Below are 23582 nucleotides of genomic sequence, written 5' to 3' on the forward strand. Positions count from 1 at the left end.
GAAACGTGAGTACTCGGAAGCGGAAGTACAAGCTTCACGTGACGTCATGCGCAGGGCGCCGTTCGAGGGGCGGGGCGAGAGGCACGGCTGGAGCAGGGCCCCGCCTCCCGTCTCTTGCTCAGCATCAACGCTTCCTCAACGGAATCCTTTGCGCGTGCGCACGGTGGGTTTGCGGCTTCCCCGTAAGATACTTTTAGGCAAAAGTAGACTTTTTAAGAAGACTGTGTGGCAAACACGGCAGAGACTGGGGTGATGTGTCTAGAAGTCAGGGAACCCCAAAGATTGCCGGGAAGCTGGAAGCAGAGAGGCGGGCGCGGAGCAGCTTCTCCCCGGCGCCTGGAGCGCAGGGCCCGCGGACGCGCCGGTGGGGACGCGCGGCCTTCGGGCCGCGAGCGCGCAGGGCTGTGCTTCCGGCCGCGCGCTTGGGGTGGTTGCGGCCCTGAGAGGGCAGCCGACCTGCTGCCGCGCCGCGGGCCCGGTTCACCGCGCACGTGACAAAACACAGACACAGGTACTGGAAAGCGTGGGGATGTGTCTGGTTAACCGACAGTGCGCGGAGAGTTTGAGAGCAACGGTACTGAATATTTGATGTTTTTAAACTTTTCATTTTGGAAAAAAATAAAGCGTTTTCCACGTCCTGCGCAGCCAGTCTCCGCTGGGCCGTTGAGAACGGCGTGGTCACTCACGTTTATGTAGCGCCTCATGGGTCAAGCTTCCGCCACGTCTGACGGGTAACCCCGCTTCCCAGCCTTGTCCGCCGCGAGGCGTCTCGCTGGCTCCCGTCGCCGTTAGGAAACCGACGCGTGGATCCGGCCGCATTCCGTTCGCTCGTGGTGGGCGATGTTGCATTTTTTGGTGCTACATAATTTTAAATGGCTGTCTCTGACCACTTACATGATGCAGAAAATCATTTTTTTCAGAATTACCAGAATTCATAGCCCTTTGCTGCTGTTCGTGTCATGTAAGAGTTACATAAGGGCCACGAAGTTATTTTACGCAGATACGGACAAAAAAAAAAAAAGAGGAAGAAGCGGCAGCAGCAGTGTCCTCTGCGCTGTCGGTGGAGATCGAGCGGAGGACGTGACCTCCAGCCTCCCCGGAGAACAGGGGGGCAGCCGCTCCCCCCGCAGCGGCGAGACCCCCCAGGAGCCGAGGGCACAGCGGGAAGGCCCCTGCCCGGCGCTCCCGGAGCTGGAACTTGCCTCCCCACCGGGGACGAAGGCCTGCTCCCCCTCCTGGGGGCCCCGGTGAAGCTGGCCTGCTCCCCCTCCTGGGGGCCCCGGTGAAGCTGGCCTGCTCCCCCTCCTGGGGGGCCCCGTGAAGCTGGCCTGCTCCCCCTCCTGGGGGGCCCCGTGAAGCTGGCCTGCTCCCCCTCCTGGGGGCCCCGTGAAGCTGGCCTGCTCCCCCTCCTGGGGGGCCCCGTGAAGCTGGCCTGCTCCCCCTCCTGGGGGGCCCCGTGAAGCTGGCCTGCTCCCCCTCCTGGGGGCCCCATGAAGCTGGCCTGCTCCCTCTCCTGGGGGGCCCCGTGAAGCTGGCCTGCTCCCTCTCCTGGGGGGCCCCGTGAAGCTGGCCTGCTCCCCCCCCGGGCCCCCAGTGAAGCTGGCCTGCTCCCCCCCCCCGGGGGGCCCCGTGAAGCTGACTGTGCGGCTTCTGCCGGTAGCATCACTGTCGTGGGGCAGTAAGAGGAAGGGCTCCCTCCTTCCATTGCCAGAGCTGTGCCAGGGGGAGCCGACTGAAGCAGTTCCATCACAAAATATGCAAAAGTCTGTGCTTCAGTTGAAAAAATCATCTCTTCAAGAACCAGAAAGATTTCAAACGGAATGAAAAAAGGCGATCGATAGATGTCAACACTGACACGTCAGAGATGTTAGAATTATCTGAAAAGATTTTGAAGCAGCCCTCATACCATGCTTCAGCTACCAATCACAAACACACTTGAAATAAAATGTTTCAGCAGGGGAATTGAAAGTCTCAGCTAAGATATAGAAGATATAAATAGGAACCAAATGGAAATTTAGAACTTAAAGAATACAATAACCAAAAATTTTTTAAAAATTTTAAAAACCTTGCCCGGCGGGCATGGATCAGCGGTTGAGCATTGACCCAGGAACCAAGAGGTCACTGGTTTGATTCCCGGTCAGGGCACATGCCTGAGTTTCGGGCTTGATTCCCCCTGGGGGGCATGAAGGAGGCAGATAATCAGTGATGTTTCTCTCTCACTGATGTTTCTATCTCTCTATCCCTCTCCCTTCCTCTCTTTAAAAAAATCAATACAAACATATTTTAAAAACAAAACCACAAAACAGCCCAATGGATGAGCTTAACAGCAGAATGGAAAGGACAGAGAAAAAAAAAATCAGTGGACTGGAGATGGAACATTGAAATTACCCAATCTGTACACAGATGAACAGAATATAAAATGGTACAGCCACTGTGAGAGTGTGGCAGTTCTTCAAAAAATTAAACATAGAATTACCAAATGATCCAGCAATTCCACATCTAGGTATATACCCCAAAGTATCAAAAGCAGGGACATAAACAGATATTTGTACACCAACATTCATAGCAGCATTACTCAAAATAGCCAAAAGTTGGAAATTACTCAAATGTCCAACAGATGAATTGATAAACAAAATGCGGTATATACATAAAATGGAATATTATTCAGCCTTAAAAAGAAAGTCGGATATATGCTACAACATGGATGAATTTTAAAAACATTATGCTAAATGAAATAAGTCGGGCACAAAAGGACAAATATTGTTGGCCTCCATTTATATTAAGTACCTAGAATTGTCAAGTTTATAGAGAAAGTAGCATAATGGTTCCTGTGACCTGGGAAGAGGAGAGAATGGGGAGTTACTGTTGACGGGGGGGAGAGTTTTAATTTTGGATGATGGAAAAGTGGTAATAGTTAACGCACTCAATGACACTGAATTGCACTGAATTGATAAAGGGGGTTTAAATGCTAAAGTTTTTTATTTTGTTTTTTAATATATCTGTATTGATTTCAGAGAGAGGAAGGGAGAGAGAGAGAGAGAGAGAAACATCAGTAATGAGAAACTTGTTGATCGGCTGCCTCCTGCATGCCCCCTGCTAGAGATCGAGCCCGTAACCTGGGCATGTGCCCTGACCCGGAATCGAACCCTCACCCTCCTGGATCATAGGTTTATGCGCAACCCCTGAGCCACGCCCAGCTGGGCTAAATGTTAAAGTTTACATTATTTTCCCACAATAAAAAAAAAAAGAAAAAAAGTGGGCTAGAACACAAAAATGAAATGAACAGAGCCTTGGGGAACTGTGGAACTATAAGAAAAAAAATATAACAATCCTGCCCTGGCCTAGTGGCTCAGTTGGTTGGAGCATCGTCCGGACACCAAAGGATTGCAGATTTGATTCCGGGTCAGGTCGTCATACCTAGGTTGCCAGTTTGATCCCTGGTCAGGGCGCATACAGGAGGCAACGACTGATGTTTCTCTCACATCGGTGTTTCTCTCTCTCAAATCAGTAAAAACATATCCTCGGGTGAGGATAAATAAATAAATAAATAAATAAATAAATAAATAAATAAATAAATAAAAATATAGCAATCCTGTCATAGAAGTCTTAGAAAAGAAAGGGAGCAGGAGTCAAAAGGTATCCGAAGAAATAACGACTGAAAACTTCTTTAATACTAGGGGGAAAGTCATAACCTACTGATTCAAGAAGCCTGAGCAAACTCCAAATAGGATACATCCAAAGAAGTGCACACCAAGACATATCAAACTTCTAAAAGCCAAAGAAAACATCTTGAAAGTAACAAGAAAGAGACAATGCCTCACTGATAAGAGAAAAACAATTGGAATTAAGTTGGATTTCTCATCAGAAACCAGAGACCAGAAGGAAGTTGCATAATATGTTTCAGCTACTAAAATAAAAGAACTCTCAACCCAGAAACCTATGTTCAGCCAAAATATTGTTAAGGAATAAAAAGGAAATCAAAACATTTTTCGGTAAAGAAAAACTAAGAGAATTGTTACTAGCAGTCCTACCCCAAAAGAATGACTAAAAGGAAAGGGAACGATAAAAGAAAGGACCTTGGGGTATGATTAAGGAAGGAGGAACGCAGTAAACAAAAATATGGGTGATTACAGGAGACTTTCCTCCTTCTCTTGAGTTTCCTAAATTATTTTTGAGGGTTAAAGCAAAAATTAGGACAGAAAGAAAGCCAACTGCTTTATAATTACTCAACTTACTTTAAATGAAATAGGTCTGGTATTAGAAATACTCAATAAAAACCAGAATATTCACACACCTTTCATAATTTAATGTGAAACTTTAGAGGCTTGATCTAAGTCTACATTTCTGGTCATGCAAGTATCTTCTGTGTGAAACATATGCTAACGCAAAGATATATTGAAAGACTTCACCACCACTCCCCATTTATATTGTATAGTTCTGTGCAATTACTGTGGCTATCAGCAATTCATGGAGGACATAAAGGTCAGTAATTATTCTGACTTTAAATTTTTAGAGCAGGTTAATACTTAACACTGTCCACATTTATGTAGGTTTCATATTGCACAAAATTTATGACTATTGTATTACTTTAGGTCTTAATATGTATTATCACCTAAACCAGGATTGAAAATTTTAAGTAAAATATACTGGACTGGCCAATATATGCCCCACCACCACCACCACCAAAAAAAAAGAGTTGAGTTTTCAGACTGCATTAGGAGAAAAATCCATAACTGTTTGGATTGGAAAGGAAACCTAATCTAAAATTTGATTTTAAATAGGCATGATTTGGGGTGATTTTTTTATTTTTACTGGGGACAATTAGAACCGAATTAGTAGACCTGTTAACTTGGGTTTTACTTTTAAGGCTTTTAGATTGCAACTCGGGAGGCTCCAAATAGCAACTAGATGCTTTGGATCATTCGCACAAAGATTAAGAGTCATGTCTAAACCATGGAACCCTTTATAAAAAATAATCTATTTAAAAATAATTATATGAACTAAACTTATATATAAAACAGATATTGAAGCTTAAATATACTCATGAAGCAAAAATTAAATACCTATCCTGCCCTTTTTCTTTAGTTGTTTACAATCACAGCCAACCAAAGTGCAAACATGTCTAAGAGAATTAAATTCTAAGGGTCTGTCATCTCATCACTTCTAAAGATGAAATGTACCTGTTGTGTCATACAAGCTAGGAGTACTTAAGAGGGTTGTGGAAGAGCTGAGGCAAAGAGCAGGGAATGGAGGACAAGAGGAAGAGGCGAGAAAGCAGAGGCAGCCCGGGTTTGAAGAGAGCCGGAGTGCTGGCTGTGACAGGTGGTCTCTGATTTGCTCTTCAGGTACACTCACCATCCTTCTCTGCCCTGGTCTGTGGTTGCAGGAGGCTGACCTTGAATGGCGTTATCGACCAGGCTCTCGCGCTCTGTCTTCAGGTTGGGTTTGGCTAACGTGAACTACCAACAGGAGTTTAGAGGTCAGGAGGAAAGCAAGGTAAGAGCATTTACTGCCGTGACCCCCCTCAAACTTTAGGTTGGCAGTGGCTGCCATTTGCCTATTTAAGGTCGCAGCTCTTGTCTGGTGGCCTTCTGTTACAATTACAGGACATTCTGGGTTGCGGTCTCTATGCCCGTTCAGTCCTAGTGGTGATAATACTGGCTCCTCACAGTTGCTAGCCTCAGGGTGCCTCATCATCTGCTTTCCCTCCATTCCTTATACGCTTTAGTAAGTAGTCTCTCCATTAAATGCTGTTCCATCATTTAAAAGTGTGCCATTAATTTTCAGCTAGGCCTCTGACTGATACATTGGTAGTAGGGAATGGGAGAAATTTCAAGACAGTATTAGGGTGTGATAAAGACTGCTAGAGAGAGAGGAAGGTTTTCAAAGCTTTTTACACCATTCTATGAATGTAACATGACTTCTTTCTGTGAGTGACTCTAATAAATTCTTAAATTGCTTAATTATTATGGCCGGGCTCCTGTTTCTTTGCATGTACATACAAGATAGGACATGGTTGTCTACAATTTACATGACTAGGTGAGACTGCGAGGATCTGTGTGGGTTGATTATATCATATTAAGACATTTCTCTTATGGTATAAGGGTCAAGCCAACCCAGTGTACCTGCTAAGTTTTTCTTGAAATTCAGTGACTTGCTATAGTGTGAAATTTGAAATTTTTTTTTTAACTGTCAGGTAGGTCAATATTGTTTGACTTTTTATTATTTCCTTTTATTCTCAGTGTGCTCTCCCTCTCAGGAGCTCACACCTGCACCTTTCCCTCCCCCTTCCTCCTCCTCCCAGGCGCATACCTTTGCCTTTCTCTCTCCTAATCTCCGAGGGCTCTTTTGCTTCTGTAACTTGTTTCCTGAGCCTATGTAGCCCAGCTGGCTCATTCCTACTACCTCTGTAACTTTCTAAATAAACTTTCTCTTATAATTTGAAAAATATACATATTTCCTTTTATTCTCAAACAAAAATTGGGGAAAGTACAGTAATTCCTTCAAGAACCAATGGTTCGGTGCATATTGTTACATTTAGATTCATAATTAGATTCAGATTGGTATATTTAAGCATCATTCCAAAAGTGGATGTAAGCCAAGTGACTGTTGTTTGTCCATCACTATAACAGTTTATATAGCTGAGAATTCACATCTCAATTAGAATTTTCTCTCTCACCAGAATCTATTACTTTGCTGCGACAAATGGGACAGGTAGAGTTGTCAGCCAGCCAGCGATCAATGCAGTGGACATGATATTCATGACAGCAAGGTAGGATGCGAAGCTTGTTGCCTTCTGTGTACTCTGTAATACAAATGATACAGACTTTTAATGTATCACTTTCAGCAAAACATCTTATAGCCAAGTTGTCAATCTCTGCTTTGCTGAGTCCTGTAGGATGGTTATGATTATCATTCAAGAGAAAAAACTGATCAAGGGAGGCCCAAGATTCACTTTCATCAGATGTTATTGGGGTCATAGATCTACTGTCACTCCTGGTTTCTGATGATGAGTGTGGTGATAATCTTCCTTCATCACTGCCTTCAGAGAACATTATGCTAATTTCTGAATTTTCATCACTGAAGGAGCTGGAACTGGACATCAAACTGGAGCTGGAACTGGACATCAGACTGGAACTGGAACAGGACATCAGACTGGAACTGGAACTGGACATCAGACTAAAACTGGAACTGGACGTGTAACTGGAGTATGAACTGGAAGTCAATGTGGAATGTGAACTGGAATCAGAGCTAGAATTTGAATTGGAACCAGAACTCCTTCTACTATGAGAACTATCTCTTCCATTGGGTGACTCTTCCCTTTCCATGTTTCGACTTAGGGCTGAGAGACTAGGCTCTAAATCACTGTCACTGTCCATAAGATTACTCAAGTCACTAAAATCTGTCATTGTCTCCCTTAATGTGCTTTGAATTGCACCAGATGTTGTATCATTTAAAATTCTACAAAAGGGAATTCCAATGGTGCTAATATAAGCTCTCACATCTGCCTGTTCATAATGTGAAAACATATGCCTAAGTTCTCCTTGTTCACTTTCTAAAGTGACAGTGTTATCTGGTGTCTCAGGTGTTATTTGATGTCTGCTAGTTATGTTGTCTCTCTCAGAATATACTACAGGAAGAACTCGTCCTACTTCAGAATAGAAGCATGTAGTTGGACTTCTCTGTCTCAGTCCACAAGATTCACCATCAGTGGTTGTGTCTGGAGAAGATTCTCCTTGCACTCCATTCCTTATTCCAGAAGTTGCAAAAGGACCCCCATTTTGCCAGTTAAGTCCAGTTATTTGCTGTCTAGATGTTTCTTGGTGCTGAGTTCTAAAAAACTTCTCAGTCTCATTAACCAAAGGCTGCTCAAAAGTTGGAGATGACATACTATGATGGAGTCTTTGTAAAAGTTCACCCAATGAACCTGGAAGAGACCTACTTTCAGTTCTTGCTCTTGTTCTACTGTGGTCTGGGCTTCTGCTTCTTGCTCTCTTCTGACCTCTGGTAGGAGGGACTTCCATTAATGCTCTAGGTGTACTTTGTTCTGATCTAGGTGGTCTCATAGATCTTGATTGAGATTGTGGGTTTTCCACATGACTGTGGTTGTCTTCCATAGTTCCTCTTCTGGGAAGTCTTGCACATGGTGCATATTTATTCTCTGCAGTGGGACTGCCAGAACTGAATCTGAAATCACTGTGTGGATTAGCCTGGCTCACTTCTCTCCAAGGATGGTGTTCTCTTTGCCCACTTGTCACATGTGTAGTTTGTTCAAAAGGGTTAAGCTGGTCTCTCATAGAGCCACTCTTCAGGGATGATTGACTATGATGGAGTCTTTGTAAAAGCTGACCCAGTGAACGTGGAAGCAACATACTTTCAGTTCTTGCTCTTGTTCTACTATGGTCTGGGCTTCTGCTGCTTGCTCTCTTCTGACCTCTGGTAGGAGGGACTTCCATTAATGCTCTAGGTGTACTTTGTTCTGATCCAGATGGTCTCAGAGATCTTGACTGAGATTGTGGGTTTTCCACATGACTGTGGCTGTCTTCCATAGTCCCTCTTCTGGGAAGTCTTGCACATGGTGCATATTTATTCCCTGCAGTGGGACTGCCAGAACTGAATCTGAAATCACTGTGTGGATTAGCCTGGCTCACTTCTCTCCAAGGTTGGTGTTCTCTTTGCCCACTTGTCACATGTGTAGTTTGTTTGAAAGAGTTAAGCTGGTCTCTCATAGAGCCATTCTTCACAGATGATTGACTATGATGGAGTCTTTGTGAAAGTTGACCCAGTGAACGTGGAAGCGACATACTTTCAGTTCTTGCTCTTGTTCTACTGTGGTCTGGGCTTCTGCTTCTTGCTCTCTTCTGACCTCTGGTAGGAGGGACTTTTGTTGATGCTCTAGGTGTACTTTGTTCTGATCTAGATGGTCGCACAGATCTTGATTGAGATTGTGGGTTTTCCACATGACTGTGGTTGTCTTCCATAGTTTCTCTTCTGGGAAGTCTTGTAGATGGTGCATATTTATTTTCTCCACTTGGACTGCCAGAACTGAATCTGAACTCACTGTGTGGATTAGCCTGGCTCACGTCTCTCCAAGGATGGTGTTCTCTTTGCCCACCTGTCACATTTTCAGTTGGTTCAAAAGAGGTAAGCCAGTCTATTAAAGAGTCACTGCTAGATATATCATCTGAAGAGTCTCCTTCACCTGTTAACAAAAAAAGAGGGAACTGAGAAAGGAAATACCAAGATCAGAGCCATCATAATATAGCACTCTGAAACTTTGTTTCAAAAACAAAGAAAAGATGATAACAAATGCTCAGCTCTTTTCACATTTATAGAATTAATATTTTGTAAACTATGCTGTAAATTGACAAGGCAGGAAAGTTTCAATTCCATCTGAAAAGACAGAGATAACCCTAGATAAATTAAAAGGATTTTTTTTAAAAGAAATCTGGAAGATGTCTATTTTCAATATTTCATTATATACACAGCTTTGTGTACCACTATGGGAGGAATGTTAAGAAAGAATGGTTTTTTCACTCCACTGTCAAAATTTACTGAAAATTAAGCAAGACAAATACCAGTTAAGGTACAGTGCTTGTTATTTTACTTCAGTTTCCATTATTGTGTAATTCTTATTAGTCTACAACATTACTTCTAGGCTTTTGACTTAAGTGCTTTGGATAATATATAAAGTTGTTTTAAAATATAAGGCTATTGTAGCCATTACCCAAATATGAAGAAGGTTTATAGGTTTAAAACTATTTGAATACTTATTAATGTTACCAAGATTTTAAATTGACATGACATTGAAGGTTAAATCAAATGAATAGCCTGAACCTAGCATAGTACGTATAAGACCACATTCAAGAACCAAACTCAGTATCCTCTTCATTACACAGTAAAAGTCTCTACTTCACACTGGGAGAGAAGCACCAGACCTGAGGCTAGAGCAGGGTTTATCAACCTTAACACTATTGACATTCTGGCACTGTACAGTTCTTTGTTTTGGGAAGCCCTCCTGTGCTTTGTAGAATGTTTGGTAGCATTCCTAGCCTCTGCCCCCTGGATGCCAGTAGCACCCATCCCCTACCTGGGTCAACTTTCACAAAGACTTCATCATAGTCAATCATGACAACCAAAAATATATTTAGACATTGTCCAATACCCCCAGTTGAGAACTACTTGATCAGAATATGAAATACTTATTTTTGCTGCTAAGGATGTCACATGTCAATATAGAAAAAAATAATTCAGGAAGTAGGAGGAACTTTCAATTGCAGTGGAAAACCAAGGAAATATCAATCATTTATTTCACAGTTTCCCAATTAAAACAACCCACATGTGAATCAGGAAAAAAAATGTACCTTGACATTCTCACCAAAAAACAAATATATGCCAGGTTTGGTTTTATGAGAAGTTACTTAGCACCAAATTAATTTGTGCCACTCTGTATAATCTCTGGCTGACATTCACTGTTAGGAAGTTCCTTATGCATCCCATCCTATTCTCTCACAAGCAAAATATACCTGTATTTTCACCCGAGTTTTCCAGTAGGTTTTCTTTAATTAGGTGAAGTCTTCTCTGCAGCTCTTCTTCTGTACTTTCACCTGGGTTGCCTAGCAAATTGTTACCCTTCATAAGCTTATAATCATCTTCACTCAGGTTGTTTACAAATCGATAGAAATCTCGAGCCAATTGGCCTGTCTGCCTTCTGCCCTGGGCCACAGATTCATCTCCTTCATCGCCAGAGTCTGAGTTTTCCATCTTGGTGAACAAGTGGAAAATTCTCTGACTTTTAGAAAAAGGTGATGATATACAAATACTTTCTGCTTCAGTGTCAGGACAGACTTGGTTGGTCCACCGATCCACCTCCGCTTAATGTTTCCTTCGCCTCTCCCACTGCCACAGTTGTGCAACTGCTGGTGAGTCAACTGTTGAGACCCACCTTTATACCAAGTGTTCTAGTCACTTCACTGTTACCTAGGCAACCGTGACCTTCCCCATTGTTAGCAAATTGGGACCTCATTCAGGTTAGGTTTCATTTCTGTTCAAACCAGCAAATATTGACAAGGGCTTATTGTGTACCGAGCACAGTCCTTCACCTCCTTTAACCCACATGAGCCTATTCTCAGGTTTTTGGGAGGCTTTTCAGGCTCTGATAAGCTCTAATTATTTGTATGGTAAATTACAGAACCCAAATGCAGCTAGTTACAGTATATATGACTGCCTCCTTCAAAATGCCATGCCAGCCCTAGCCGGCTTGATTCAGTGGTTAGTGTGTCACCCCGAGGAATGAAGGGTCCCAGGTTAAGTGCCAGCCATGGGCACCTACCTCGGGTTGCAGGCTCGATCTATGGCCCTGGTTGGGGCGAGTGTGGGAGGCAACTTACTGATGTGATACATCCATGTTTCTCTCTCCCCACCCCACTCTCTCTAAAAAGCAGTGGAAAAAAATCCTCAGGTGAGGATTAAATAAATAAGTAAATAAACAAACAAACAAACAAAATGCCAGGCCAAAGTCATCCTAGTTAAATGCAACAATTCTCATTTTTAGATGCCCAGGGACCTCTTCTCTCCTCATAATTCCTTAAATCATAGACACTCACTAAGAAAGCCCACAATTTTTTATAATTCACCCGGGCCAGAGCTGAACCTGCTTAATTGGGTCCTCTCCCTTTTATAATGGCTTTGTCTTTCATTATACAACCCTTCTGTTGCTGGTGGCTGTGGGGTTCTTGCGGTGTCACGAGCAAATGCATTTCCAGGGACCCACAAGAGAGGATGAGGTCTGGTGGCAAAATTTATTCAGGAAGCAAAACTAAAGGAGTTCCCCAATGTCCCATCTCTGTCTGTCTCACCAGGAGAATCAGGGCCAAAAATAGAGTCTATGTCCAGAGATTCTGTGCCATATTAAAGCTTAATTCAGTCCAGCATTCCCCTAACTTAGCTTGTGTTCCCGGCTGCAATCCATTGCTGTGCTGTGGTGTCCAGGCTCCCACCTGGAGCCTGTGTTTGCAGTCGGAGCAGCCATCAGCCATAAGGCTTCTAGGGCCACATGGCTATGGAGAGAGAACAGGCAAGTGCACGGAGAAAGCATGGGTCACGAGCAACAGAGAGACCTTTGCTCACCTGGAATTATGTATTCTCAGGCTTGGGAGGAACCAGAGCTTTTTCAAAATAACCAGTCAGCTTCCCAAACTTTCCGGGGCTTGCATTGGCTCCATGATCTTTTTCCCAGGTTCGACTGACAGGCCTCTATGGTCCAGCACCTCCCCTGCACCATCTTTACTTTCACTGTGCATCTCCTTACCTCCCCATGCTCCCGCTACAACCCAGTTCTGGAGGAGGGAAGGGAGGGGTGTTAGTCCCTTGAAGGAACAATGCTGCAATTTCTTGGGGTTTGAAGCTGTACTTCCCAGTGAAGCAAACAGGCCTCAGCTTCCCAGCTGAACATGAGCAACAATGTCTCCTCCTTGCTTCCTTTCCCACCAGTAATCAGCTAACTATGGTAACACTTGAAGCTTCTGTTTAAAAAAATTAAATAAATACATTACTTACAAATTTAGCTGGTTCTCTCTCACCTAAAGAATCCCTTAAGGAATTCTCCACAAATGCATCCAGTCTCATTTTTGTTTTTCTTTCTCGTAAGTATTATAAGTATTACTTAAACAAAACTGGCCAAACATCACATACTTTTTAGACAGATCCCTAATAGTTGTTTTGCCTATGGTAAGGAGTGCTGACTTTGCTGATTTTGTTCCACATATGTTACTGCGGCCAGGATGGCTTGGAAAAATGATGCTTGTTTGCAATCCTACCTGAAGGAGAACTCTTAAGAGTTTCTGGACTCATTAATATTACCAGTCCCACCTAATGCTTGCTTGGAAACCCTTCATTCAAGTTGTTCACGTAAAGACAAGATTTGGCAGCTAAATTTGAGACATTACTCCATCTGACTTATTTAATAATTCATCGAATGTGAGCTGAGTCAGTTACTGCCCGAGCCACTAGACATATGTTAACTGTGCAGCAGCCTCTATTCCCAAGTAATCCACAGTGCAGGTAAGGGGAACATCACATAGAAACCATCAAAATACAATATATTATATGCTGCAATAGATTTATATATGCAGTATTATGTAAGTGTGAGAACTGTGTGATGATTATTTAATGGGAGTGGGGACATGTTTCACAGAGATATTACATTTAAATCCAAATCTTCAAATGTTATTATGAGTTTCTACCAATAGAGAGAGGCAGTTGGGGATGCATTAGTGAAGAGAGACTGTCAGAAAGAAGGAATAGACTTAAGAGACTGTGGCTTGTTTGGGCAACTGTGGCCACAATTTTGGGGTTGGAATGGAAATTTTGTGAAATTAATCTCAGAAGGAATAACTGACACAGAGTATAAATGGAGTTTTGATTTTTTTTTCCTGTAATAAATAGGACACTGGTTAAGATGTTTTGTTATATTTTGAGAAAAATCAGTGGATTTTGTTTTTGCCTGCTTATCATCCACCTAACATACTTATGATAATAGCACCCTGATTTTCCTGGGGGAAAACCCATTCTCCAATTTTAGTCCAGTTGGTTTAGGTTTAACTGAATTCACTGTCACGGCTAAAGGAAGGACACATGATACAGCCACGTACAATTAACTTATCGCAAATTTCTGGCTATGGTAATTGTTTAAGCATGGGCATGTGACCAAAAGTACATTTAAGAGTTAAATTGAGGTGTTAACTGAAACTACTGAAAATGAGAAATTATTTTCCACTGTGGTTGCTAAGCTGGTAGGATATAAACCAAAAGATTACCCTGTGTACATGAGAATGAAGAAAATCAACATAAAGAGACAGAGGAAAACAAAGACAGAGGAACAGCCAGATACATAAGAAAAAAATTGGAATATATGTGAAGCTGGTTGTGCCATAGGATTTTTAGATCTTGTAAACCATTGCATTTCATTTTTTTAAGTGTAAGCTTGTGAAGGATTTTTGTCACTTATTATTGGAAGGATCCTAATAATTGCAAAAGGATCCTAATAATTGCAATAATATGATCAGTGATCTAGTTAGTTATCAAAAAGTAATTTTTAATAAATTTTCCATGTAAGACTCATTGGCTGTTGTCTAGTCTATTAAATTAACATGTTTATATATATAAGAAAGCAAAAATTATAACAGTATTAAGCGTGGTTCTAAATGTATGTAGAGTATTTTGAAGAGTTGGTTAAGGGGCATATAGGAAGGTAAGGTTTCTATACTTCACTCAAACTGGCAAAATGACTTAACAGTAAACTAATAAGTTATTCTAATCTAATGTAATAACTAGAAAACCACTTAAAAGCTTTACAAAGGAGTACACTAAAAACACTCTAGATAAATCAATATGAAATTTTAAAGAATGTTCAATAACCACAAAATGTAATAAAAGGAAACAAATAAAATGAGAGATAATAAATAGAAAACAACAAATAAAATATCAGTCTTAAGCCTAAATATATCAATAATTTGTTAATATGAATGTTCTAAATATACCAATTAAAAAACAACTATTGTTTGAATGGATAAAAATGACCTAACCATAGGCTATTTAAAAGAAACTCACTTCAAATATAATGAAAGAGGCATAATGAAAGTAAAATGATGGAAAAAATATATCATGCCAACATTATCAAAAGAAAGCAGGAATTGACATATTAATATCTGATAAAGGAGAATTCAGAGCAAAGAAAATCGCCAGAGACAGAGGGAGACATTTTATAATGATAAAATGGTCAATCACCAAAAACACCTAGCAATTCTAAATGTGTATGCCCCAGCAACAAAGTTGAGTTTATGTGAAGAAAAATTCATAAAACTCAAAAGACAAATCCACAATCATAGTTGGAGACATCAATTTCCCTCTCTCAACAGCTGACAGAACAACTTGAAAGAAAATCAACAAGGATATAAAGAACTAAGCAACAACGTCAATCTGTAGGATCTAATCAACATTTATAAAACATTTCACCCACCAACAGAATACACATTCTTTTTAAATGCCCATGGAATATATAGATCATATCCTGAGTCATCAACAAACTTCAACAAATTTAAAAGCATTGAAATCATTCAGAATATGTTCTCCAACCACAATGGGTTCAAAACAGAAGTCAAAATGCAAAGATAACAAGAAAATTTGCAAATACTTGGAAACTAAACAATATACTTCTAACAACCCATTGGTCAATGAGGAAATCTCAAGGGAAATTTACACACACACACACACACACACACACACACACACACACACACACTGAACTAAATGAATGTGAAAATATAAAATGTCCAAATGTATGGGACACAGCTACATCAGTGATGAGAGGGAAGTTTACAGTTAAATGCAAACATAAAAGAGGAAATGTCTCAAATCAATAACCTAAACTCCCTCTTCAAGATCCTAGAAAAATAAGAGCAAAATAAGCCTAAAGCATGCAGAATAGATTAAATAATCTAATGAACTAAAAGACCAGATTAAAGCAGAGTGCTGAATATATTCAATCACCCAAAGAAAGTTGGTCACACCCATAGGTTGTACTTCTGCTGCCCCATCCCCACAAAAGGCAGTTTGATATTGTGGGTATTAATTTCATCATGGATATTCAGTTAGTGGATAAAATAAATTTACCCTGTTTCCCAACAATATGTTCTATATCTCTCCGTCACAGGATCTAAAGTTTTTAACATCCTTCTATATTTGCTGGAAATATTTCAAATTTAGTCAGGGGCAAAAAGAGAAAGGATGGTGAGAGCAAAGCAAGCTGTGGGCCCTGCCCATGGGTGAGGAACGCATGGGGACAGGAAGGAAGGGTAGCCTGCCGTACGTGAGGGGGGAGAGTGAAATAAACAGCCTGCCTAGTTCTGCTTTTGTGGCATAGTAACTACCCACTAGGAAAACAGCCCAGTGAATGTCGCACTGGACCATTCCACGCCTTAGAGCCAACCAGGACTGGAGCTGCTTCTCCTTGCTTGGCTAAGACTTACCAAAATCTCCTTTAATGCAATAAAATGAAAGAGTCAGGACACCAAAGATGAGACAGGATTTCTTAAAATGTCTCTTTATTCCTATTCAGTATTCAGATGAGCCAAAGGATTTTTTTAAATGTCAATTTATTCCTGTTCAGTTGTTGCCTGCTTCCAAACCTTTGTGGAAGGCAAGGTTCCCCTGCACACCTGACATTGGACCGGAGCCGAGCCCCGCTCTCGGGTGGGGTGTGGACAGACAGACAGCGCTGTCGCTCAGCTCCCAGCCAGCCTCCAGAGGACCAGCTTAGCACCTGTCCCAGCCTTGGTGTGAAGGAAAAGGGTGGGAAGTAATCCGACCTTTCTACCCACTGTCCCCTTGGGAAGTAACTGCACCCGTGGTATACGACCAACCACCAAGGGGTGGTTCTTCTCTAGTGCCCGTTAGAAACAAAGGAAGCATGGAAGTGCCATTTTCAATAGAAGTTTTAAGTAAGAGATTCTGTCTTTAGCTCTTGTGTTGGTTATTTTCTAGGAAAGGAGCAAAAGAGATATTGTAATGTGATGGTTACCGGATCTTCTAAAACATCAGATTCGCGGTCCCTCCTGCTTCAGGGAGTCACAAGTTAACCAGGTCGCTCCGCACTCATACGAGGAGCTCAGAAACGCCTGCTCTATGCAAGTGGGGGAAGTGGCAGTAACTTTCCCATCTCCCCCCCAAGCAATATACGGTGCCATCGTAACTAATGAGCCAAGTCTAAGACACAAAAACTAGACATAAGCAAAGCCAGAAGAAATACATATAAATAGGGCACAACTAAAGTTCTGGACTCAATTACTATACTTTTTAGAAGTCTATAAATATTCATTTGACCAAAGAAAATCATTTGGCTTAGAACACTAAACACTTTGCTTTATATTTATTTGCTTAATATTTAACTAGAGTGGAAAAGATGCCTTTGGGAGATAGTTGAAAGCAGCTAAATGCAACAGTTATTTCTGCATTCCAGCCTCTTCACAATGTTGTCTGGGATAAAACAGGAGCATACGCAGAACACCTTAAATGTTTTTAAAACAAAGTATTATGCAAGTAATACTATCATTTTTTAAATGCACTTTGTTTGCCTAGATTTAACAAATATTCCATTAGTTTATATGCTTCGGGCTACAAGTAACAAAAAAAAAGTGAAAAATATGTCTATAAATTATTTTAAACAAGAACGGAATGTACTCTGTCACATAACTAAATGTCTAAAGGGGCGCATACTCCAAACAAAGCAGCATAGAGTCCAGTGCCATGTCTTTATGATTCTCTTGACTCTGTCTTCTGCAATGTTTTGGTTCTGACCACAGACTGACTACCCCATAATCTCAACATACCTGCCAGTGACAATGGACATGATGCATCTTTTTTTTTTTTTTTTCTGTTTGTTGCAAGAAAAAGAAAACCTCTCCCCCAACCATGGGGGGAAAAAATATGCCCTGGCCGGTGTGACTCAATGGTTGGAACATCAGCCTCCGCACCCAAGGGTCGCGGGTTTGTTTCATAGTCAAGGGGTACATACCTGGGTTGCAGGTTTGATCCACAGATCCCAAGGCACGTGCGGGAGGCAACCAGTCCATTTGTTCTCTAGCATCGATGTCTCTCTCTCTCTTCCCCTTTCTCTCTCTCTCTCCTCCTCCCTCCCTTCCACTCTCTCTAAAATTCAATGGAAAAAATATCCTTGGGTAAGGATTAACAACAAAGAAAAGTATTTCTCTTCAGTCTAAATGGGGTCAGTTCAAGTCAAATGCCTCCTTTAGTGTACCTATGTGGAATGAGACCGTGTGAAGTCACACTTTGATTTACACAGATCACAAGGGCTAAGTAATTTGTTCAGTGTTATGAAAGGAGCAATAGGGAAGGTGAAACGGGAGCCGATAAAAAGAAAAAGTATCCATACATACGACTCAGCATGTGTATATTATCTATATGTTTGCTAAAATAATAATTTTAAAAACAACATTTGACCTCATCCCATATTTTGATTTATGACTTGCAACTAATATTAAAACAAAGAGATCTTGCATTGAAAACATTTGCTCAGATTCTAAGAGTGACTTTTATTTTGTATAACATCATGAAATTAATACCTCGTATTGGTGAAATTCAATTATAAATATGAAACTTTGAAATAATATTCCACTGGATTGTTGAAAGCCTGTTTAATTTCTTGCCACCAGGAGTTCAGTTTCTGCCCTGAAGTCCTCCTGCTGCTTAAAAATATATATGAAACCATGAGTGAAAGCGTTGTCTTCAACATTTTCTTCAATATAGTGTTTTTAGAAAATCCTTTTAATGCCATAATCTGACATAATTTTCAATTTTTAGACTCCTTTAAGTAATAGTAATAATATTTGCTTACCTAGAGTAATTTTATAAGAATTCATTAATCTTCTAAAATGCTTTGATAGGTTAAAATAAAAAGCCCCCATACAGTATGACCGTCTCCACCAGTTACAGTTATTATTTAATTAAATTTCAATTGGCAGTTTATTATGCATCAAAGTAAAAATTTTGCATATAGCTGCTACTTCTAAAGTTTTTGCTCCTCTCTACCAGTTTTTGTTAGCTCTTTAATTATTACCATTAAATATGTTGTAGTAAAATCCCAATGGAGAGCGCTATTCAGATCTGTGATCATCAACTACTGAATTCCTTTCAACTTACTTCACTAGGTCTCTGTGTGATTTCGTTCAAATAAACTATTATAGCAAGAAAAGTTGCCAGTCTGATTTTACAGCCATCTGACAACTGTTATCTGATAACCAATGATGGGCACTTCCCGATTACTGTCTGGTTTAGAAATATTTTTAACAAACAGTCTTCCCTTGAAACTTTTTTCTAAGAGACAGTTTCTCCTTTGTCATTTACCCTGCAGTAAGAGCTGCAGTACCAGCTGGACCTACAGACAGAAAATCTTGCTTGCTTTCTTTAATTGACACTGGATTGTCACTAATTACACTATTATTTCCTTGATGTTTCTTTTGCCCAAGCAGCTGGGGTTCTTCATATTTAACTAACTCTCAATGGGAGATACATCTCACTGACCTACCCAGTCAAAACAAATTGTTTATACTTTCAAAAGAAACAAATGTCAAGATAGCTTCTAGAGTATATAAAAAGGGTTTAGTTTATTTTACTTTGAGAATGTATTCTACCTTTTACAGAAAACTTATAAACTAGGGTTTTGAACCTGTTCAAAAGAAAGGCAATTGTATTGGCAAACACGGACCAACTTCAAAGTTTCATCAAAAACATGTGTCAGTATAAAATTCTCTAATTCTGGCAAGCAGTTTTAACTTTATCAATTAGGATTGGGTTTGGCTGCATATAAAAGAAATTTAATGTGTCAATGTAGGTTTATCCTTGTTTTAAAAAAAAAGAAAGAAAAGAAAAGAAAAATACCACTCTGGTGAGTGATGTTGACAATGGGGGAGGCTATGCAAGCATGGAGGCAGTGGGTATATGGGGAATCTTTGTACCTTGCTCTCAATTTTGTTGTAAACCTAATACAGCTCAAAAAAAAGGTCTCAAAAAATAAAAAGAAACTTAATACTTTTTAAATCGAAATAGAAGTTTATTTTTGTTCTCATGTAGAACAAGTCCAGAGGTAGAAAGTCTAGATTTGGAATGCTAGTTTCACGGTCACAAATGACCCAGACTTCTCTTATCTACTTTCCCAGCTTAGCACATGGTCTCCATCCTCAAGACTACCTCATGGTCTAAAACGGGCTGCTAGTGTTCCATTCATCACATCCAAATTCCAGGGAGTAGTAAGGAAGGAGACAGAGGGAAAAAGTGCTCAGCACCAAGCTAAGTTGGCGTCCTTTAAGCAGCCTTCCCAGAAGTCCCTTATAACACTTATACCACCATAGCCTTGGCTAGAACTTCATCATATGGCTGGCTATACTTACCTGCACAGAAGGCTGGGAAATGGATTCTCTTTTTCTGGGCACATTACTGCTCAGAATAAAATAGGGATTCTGTTACTAAAAAGAAGAGACAAGATATTGGGTGATAATTCACAGTCTGTACCGTATCTATTGTGTGGTGTTTTTGTAGGAAATTTCATGTAGCCATTAAAAATAATGAATGAGAGCTATGCTACTTGACTTGGGAAGGGGGGGGTGGGAGGATTTCCCCAAGGATTGTTGGGCAAAAAAAGAAAAATGCATAGACGTGATAAAATATGGCTTGATTTTTTAATAATATAGAATGACAAAAATCTCTACCTATGTATGCATATATAAATGCAAATGATGAACAGTTGACTCTTGAATAACACAGGTTTGAACTGTGTGGGTACAGTTATATATGGATTTTTTCAATAAATACACAGCCAGCCTTCTGTATCCCCAGATTTCTAATTTCTAGACTCAACCAACCATGGATCAAAACTAGTATTTTCCATCTGCATTTGGGAATGTGCAGACGTGGAGGGCCAACTGTATGCACTGTTCTACATCATTTTATATAAGGGACTTGAGCATCTTCGGATTTTGGTATCTGGGAGCGGGGTATCTCCTACAGATACCAAGGGCTGACCATAGTTAAGATTTTGGGGAGTCAAAAGTTATACAAAGATTTTTCACTGTATGGGAGTTGGCACCCCTAACCCTCAGTTGTTCAAGGGTCAACTTATAAGTAAATAAATATGGAAAAATTGCAGGATACACAGAAAGTTGTCAACATGTGTTATCTGGGCAAGAGGAGAAGGGATGAATATCTTTGTGTTGTTCCATTGTTTCACTTGTTATAATAGGCATGTGTTATTTTTGTAATTTGAGAAAGGAAAAGTTTTGGTTTTTTTTAATGTAGCAGTTTCCAGATCCAACCTTCATAACACCTTACATTATATATGAAAATTAACAGTGAGCAAGTCCAGGATGGAGTTTACCCTAGGGGATCTTGGTGAAGAACCTAATAAGCCCTCAATACAAACCAGTTTAGCTAAGTTGTTTTAAAAGATTTATTTATGGAAATTTTTATTTAGAGAGTATGTTAGCTATATGACATTAGGAAGAACAATGTATTCTTTTTTGAGCTAATGGATGTTAACAAATGTTTATAAATATTTAAATATAATGAAAGACAGACTAATATCACAATATATATCTTTGCTGAATTATCTGGTGTTCTAGCATTTATGAAATTAAACAAATAACCTTCATGACTTGAAGTTAATTTTTACCTGTTAATGATATTTAGGCCATGAATCTTTCATGAAAACGTCTCATTTGGGAATTAGTCACACCTTGCAGGAATAAATCATTCTCATGTCAACTTGGCTTCATCAAAATTTCATGAAAAAAAACCTTCTAAGTCATGGGTAACAACATCACATTATAAATTATATTTGATCCAGACATAATAAAGAATATGAAGAGTATAAAAAAATGAAGAAAAATAAATTAATCCTTGACCTACCTAGCCAACTATCTTTTTGGCATGGAAAATGTCCAGTGTAGTGACCCGAGAAAAAAACTAGCAGCTATTAAGGCTGAGACATTATTGATCCTGTACCACAAGATTAGAAAAAATGTTTAATGACTATTCAAATTTTTAATAATATTATAATAACTTCAAAGTAAAATCTCAGATTTACACTTATATCCAAATACATCACCCAATAATGGCAATATTTGTTTTCTGCCTTGGCTGTGGTCATACTAGGTTATTTTTCATCAGGCCAAAAAGTGTTCAGTACTTAATAAAAACGTTGCATTGGATAGACAGTGATGCTTTACTGCAAATGGTCATTCAGAAATACTAATATACATAATAATGACTTGGGAAGATTGTGATGAATGTCATTTCCTCTCTAAATGGTATCCCTCTCCCTCAATACTCATTCTGAATTAGAAATGGGCATTTTTCTGCCTGTCCTAAGATCATGTTTTGAGAAACACTGCTGTTAATAGAAAACTCTCTTTTAAAACTTGATCTTCACCATTATGAACTGTCTTCATGTTTGCAAAATAAGGGTCAGGTGTGCAAATGGCACTGTCATAAACATAGAGCTTGAAAAAATTATACTGTAGTTTAGTAAATTAAAAACTAAAACATGGCCCGGCCGGGCGTGGCTCAGCGGTTGAGCATCCACCTAGGATCCAGGCGATCAGGGTTTGATTCCCAGTCAGGGCACATGCCCCAGCTGTGGGCTAGACCAATGACTCTCTTATCATTGATGTTTCTATCTCTCTCTCTCCCTCTCCTCTCTCTGAAATCAATAAAGATATATTTTAAAAAATAAATAAATAAATAAATAAATAAATAAATAAATAAATAAATAAATAAATAAAAACTAGAATATGACTTAAATTCTTAGTCCTGGGCTACATTTTTCTTAGTAGTGAAATGTAGCCAGCGTGACGGAGCTGGTAGATAAATTTGTGAGCCTATTTTTATAAATGTTTTAACTGTTTTGCAGGGGTGGAGTGGTATAATTTCACTTTCTGTGGTGGATGTATAGTTAGAATGGGGTGGGGGGTTGGCACACAGGGATAGAGTATTCAAATTGGGAAATAGTGAATAATTATACTCAAGAGACAGGAGTTCAATCCTACAATAACTCTTCATGGCTTCCAATTCCTAAATTTATTTTCTGTTAAATGAAAGCAGTCATCTAAGCGATGTTGTGCTGGGAATCAGAACATTATAGAATATCTTAGTTCCAATTCCATAAATCTATATCTTCAAATAAAACCCCCAAGTGCAAATAATACATTTCAATCACTTTGTAAATCATTCTTCTGTGTTGGTTTTTTTTCTCTTAATCTTTAGCCAAAACTAGAGCTGGGACAGGTTCCAGGTCAGGACAAAACTGCAGAATTCTACACTCCCCATCCTTTGGTTATTTTGCCTTGAACTGAAGTGGCTGTTTGGCAATTAGCCACTGGGGGACTCAAAACTGTCTGATTCACTCTCTTCATTAATCAAGCTGACCAAGTAATTTCCAAACTTTTCGGTCAGCGTTGTACCTCCCTATTACCAGCGCAGTGTGGAGTCTTCCTGCCTGAGAAACTATAGACATAAAAAGGTTCTTAAAAGCAGCCTGGTCCTGCCAAGCGGTCAGTTTGGGAGCTGAACCTGGCTCTCCTGGGTGCTCGTTCACAGTCAGAGGGGCTTGGGTCGGAACGAGGACTCGAGTCTAAGGATCCGACTCAGGAATCAAAGCTCCAGGACAGCCCCGGAGCGATTCGGGTGGTCCCTGCGGAGGAGACGCGGAGCGCGGGCGGCCGGACCTCCGGCTCCGGGCTGAGGGGGGCGCCTGGGGGGAGGGGGGCCAACAAGAGCATCTGAATTGGAGGCAGGTGACCCGGGTTCCAGTGACGGCTCTGACACTAAAGCACCACGTGCCCTTTGCAAAGGTTCTTAATATTCCACTTCATAGCAAGGTAACCAGTACAAACCTGCGCCCAGGCGTCCGATTTACTTCGGCCCCTTTCTTGCCTTCGCTCGGGAATCAAAAACACTAACGGGACTAACACCGGGTAAATTCCTTAGATTAGTGCCCGTAACGTCTTAAGGCT

At 40.5% G+C, this 23582-nt stretch overlaps 1 pseudogene; it reads right to left on the bottom strand.

Annotated features, from left to right (window-relative positions):
• Positions 1-6474: 6474 nt before the first annotated feature.
• On the bottom strand, positions 6475-10764 carry LOC107533190 (E3 ubiquitin-protein ligase RLIM pseudogene; annotated as a pseudogene).
• Positions 10765-23582: the final 12818 nt, after the last annotated feature.

The sequence above is a fragment of the Miniopterus natalensis genome, chromosome 16 (assembly GCF_054644295.1).
Source record: "Miniopterus natalensis isolate mMinNat1 chromosome 16, mMinNat1.hap1, whole genome shotgun sequence".
Taxonomy (NCBI): domain Eukaryota; kingdom Metazoa; phylum Chordata; class Mammalia; order Chiroptera; family Miniopteridae; genus Miniopterus; species Miniopterus natalensis.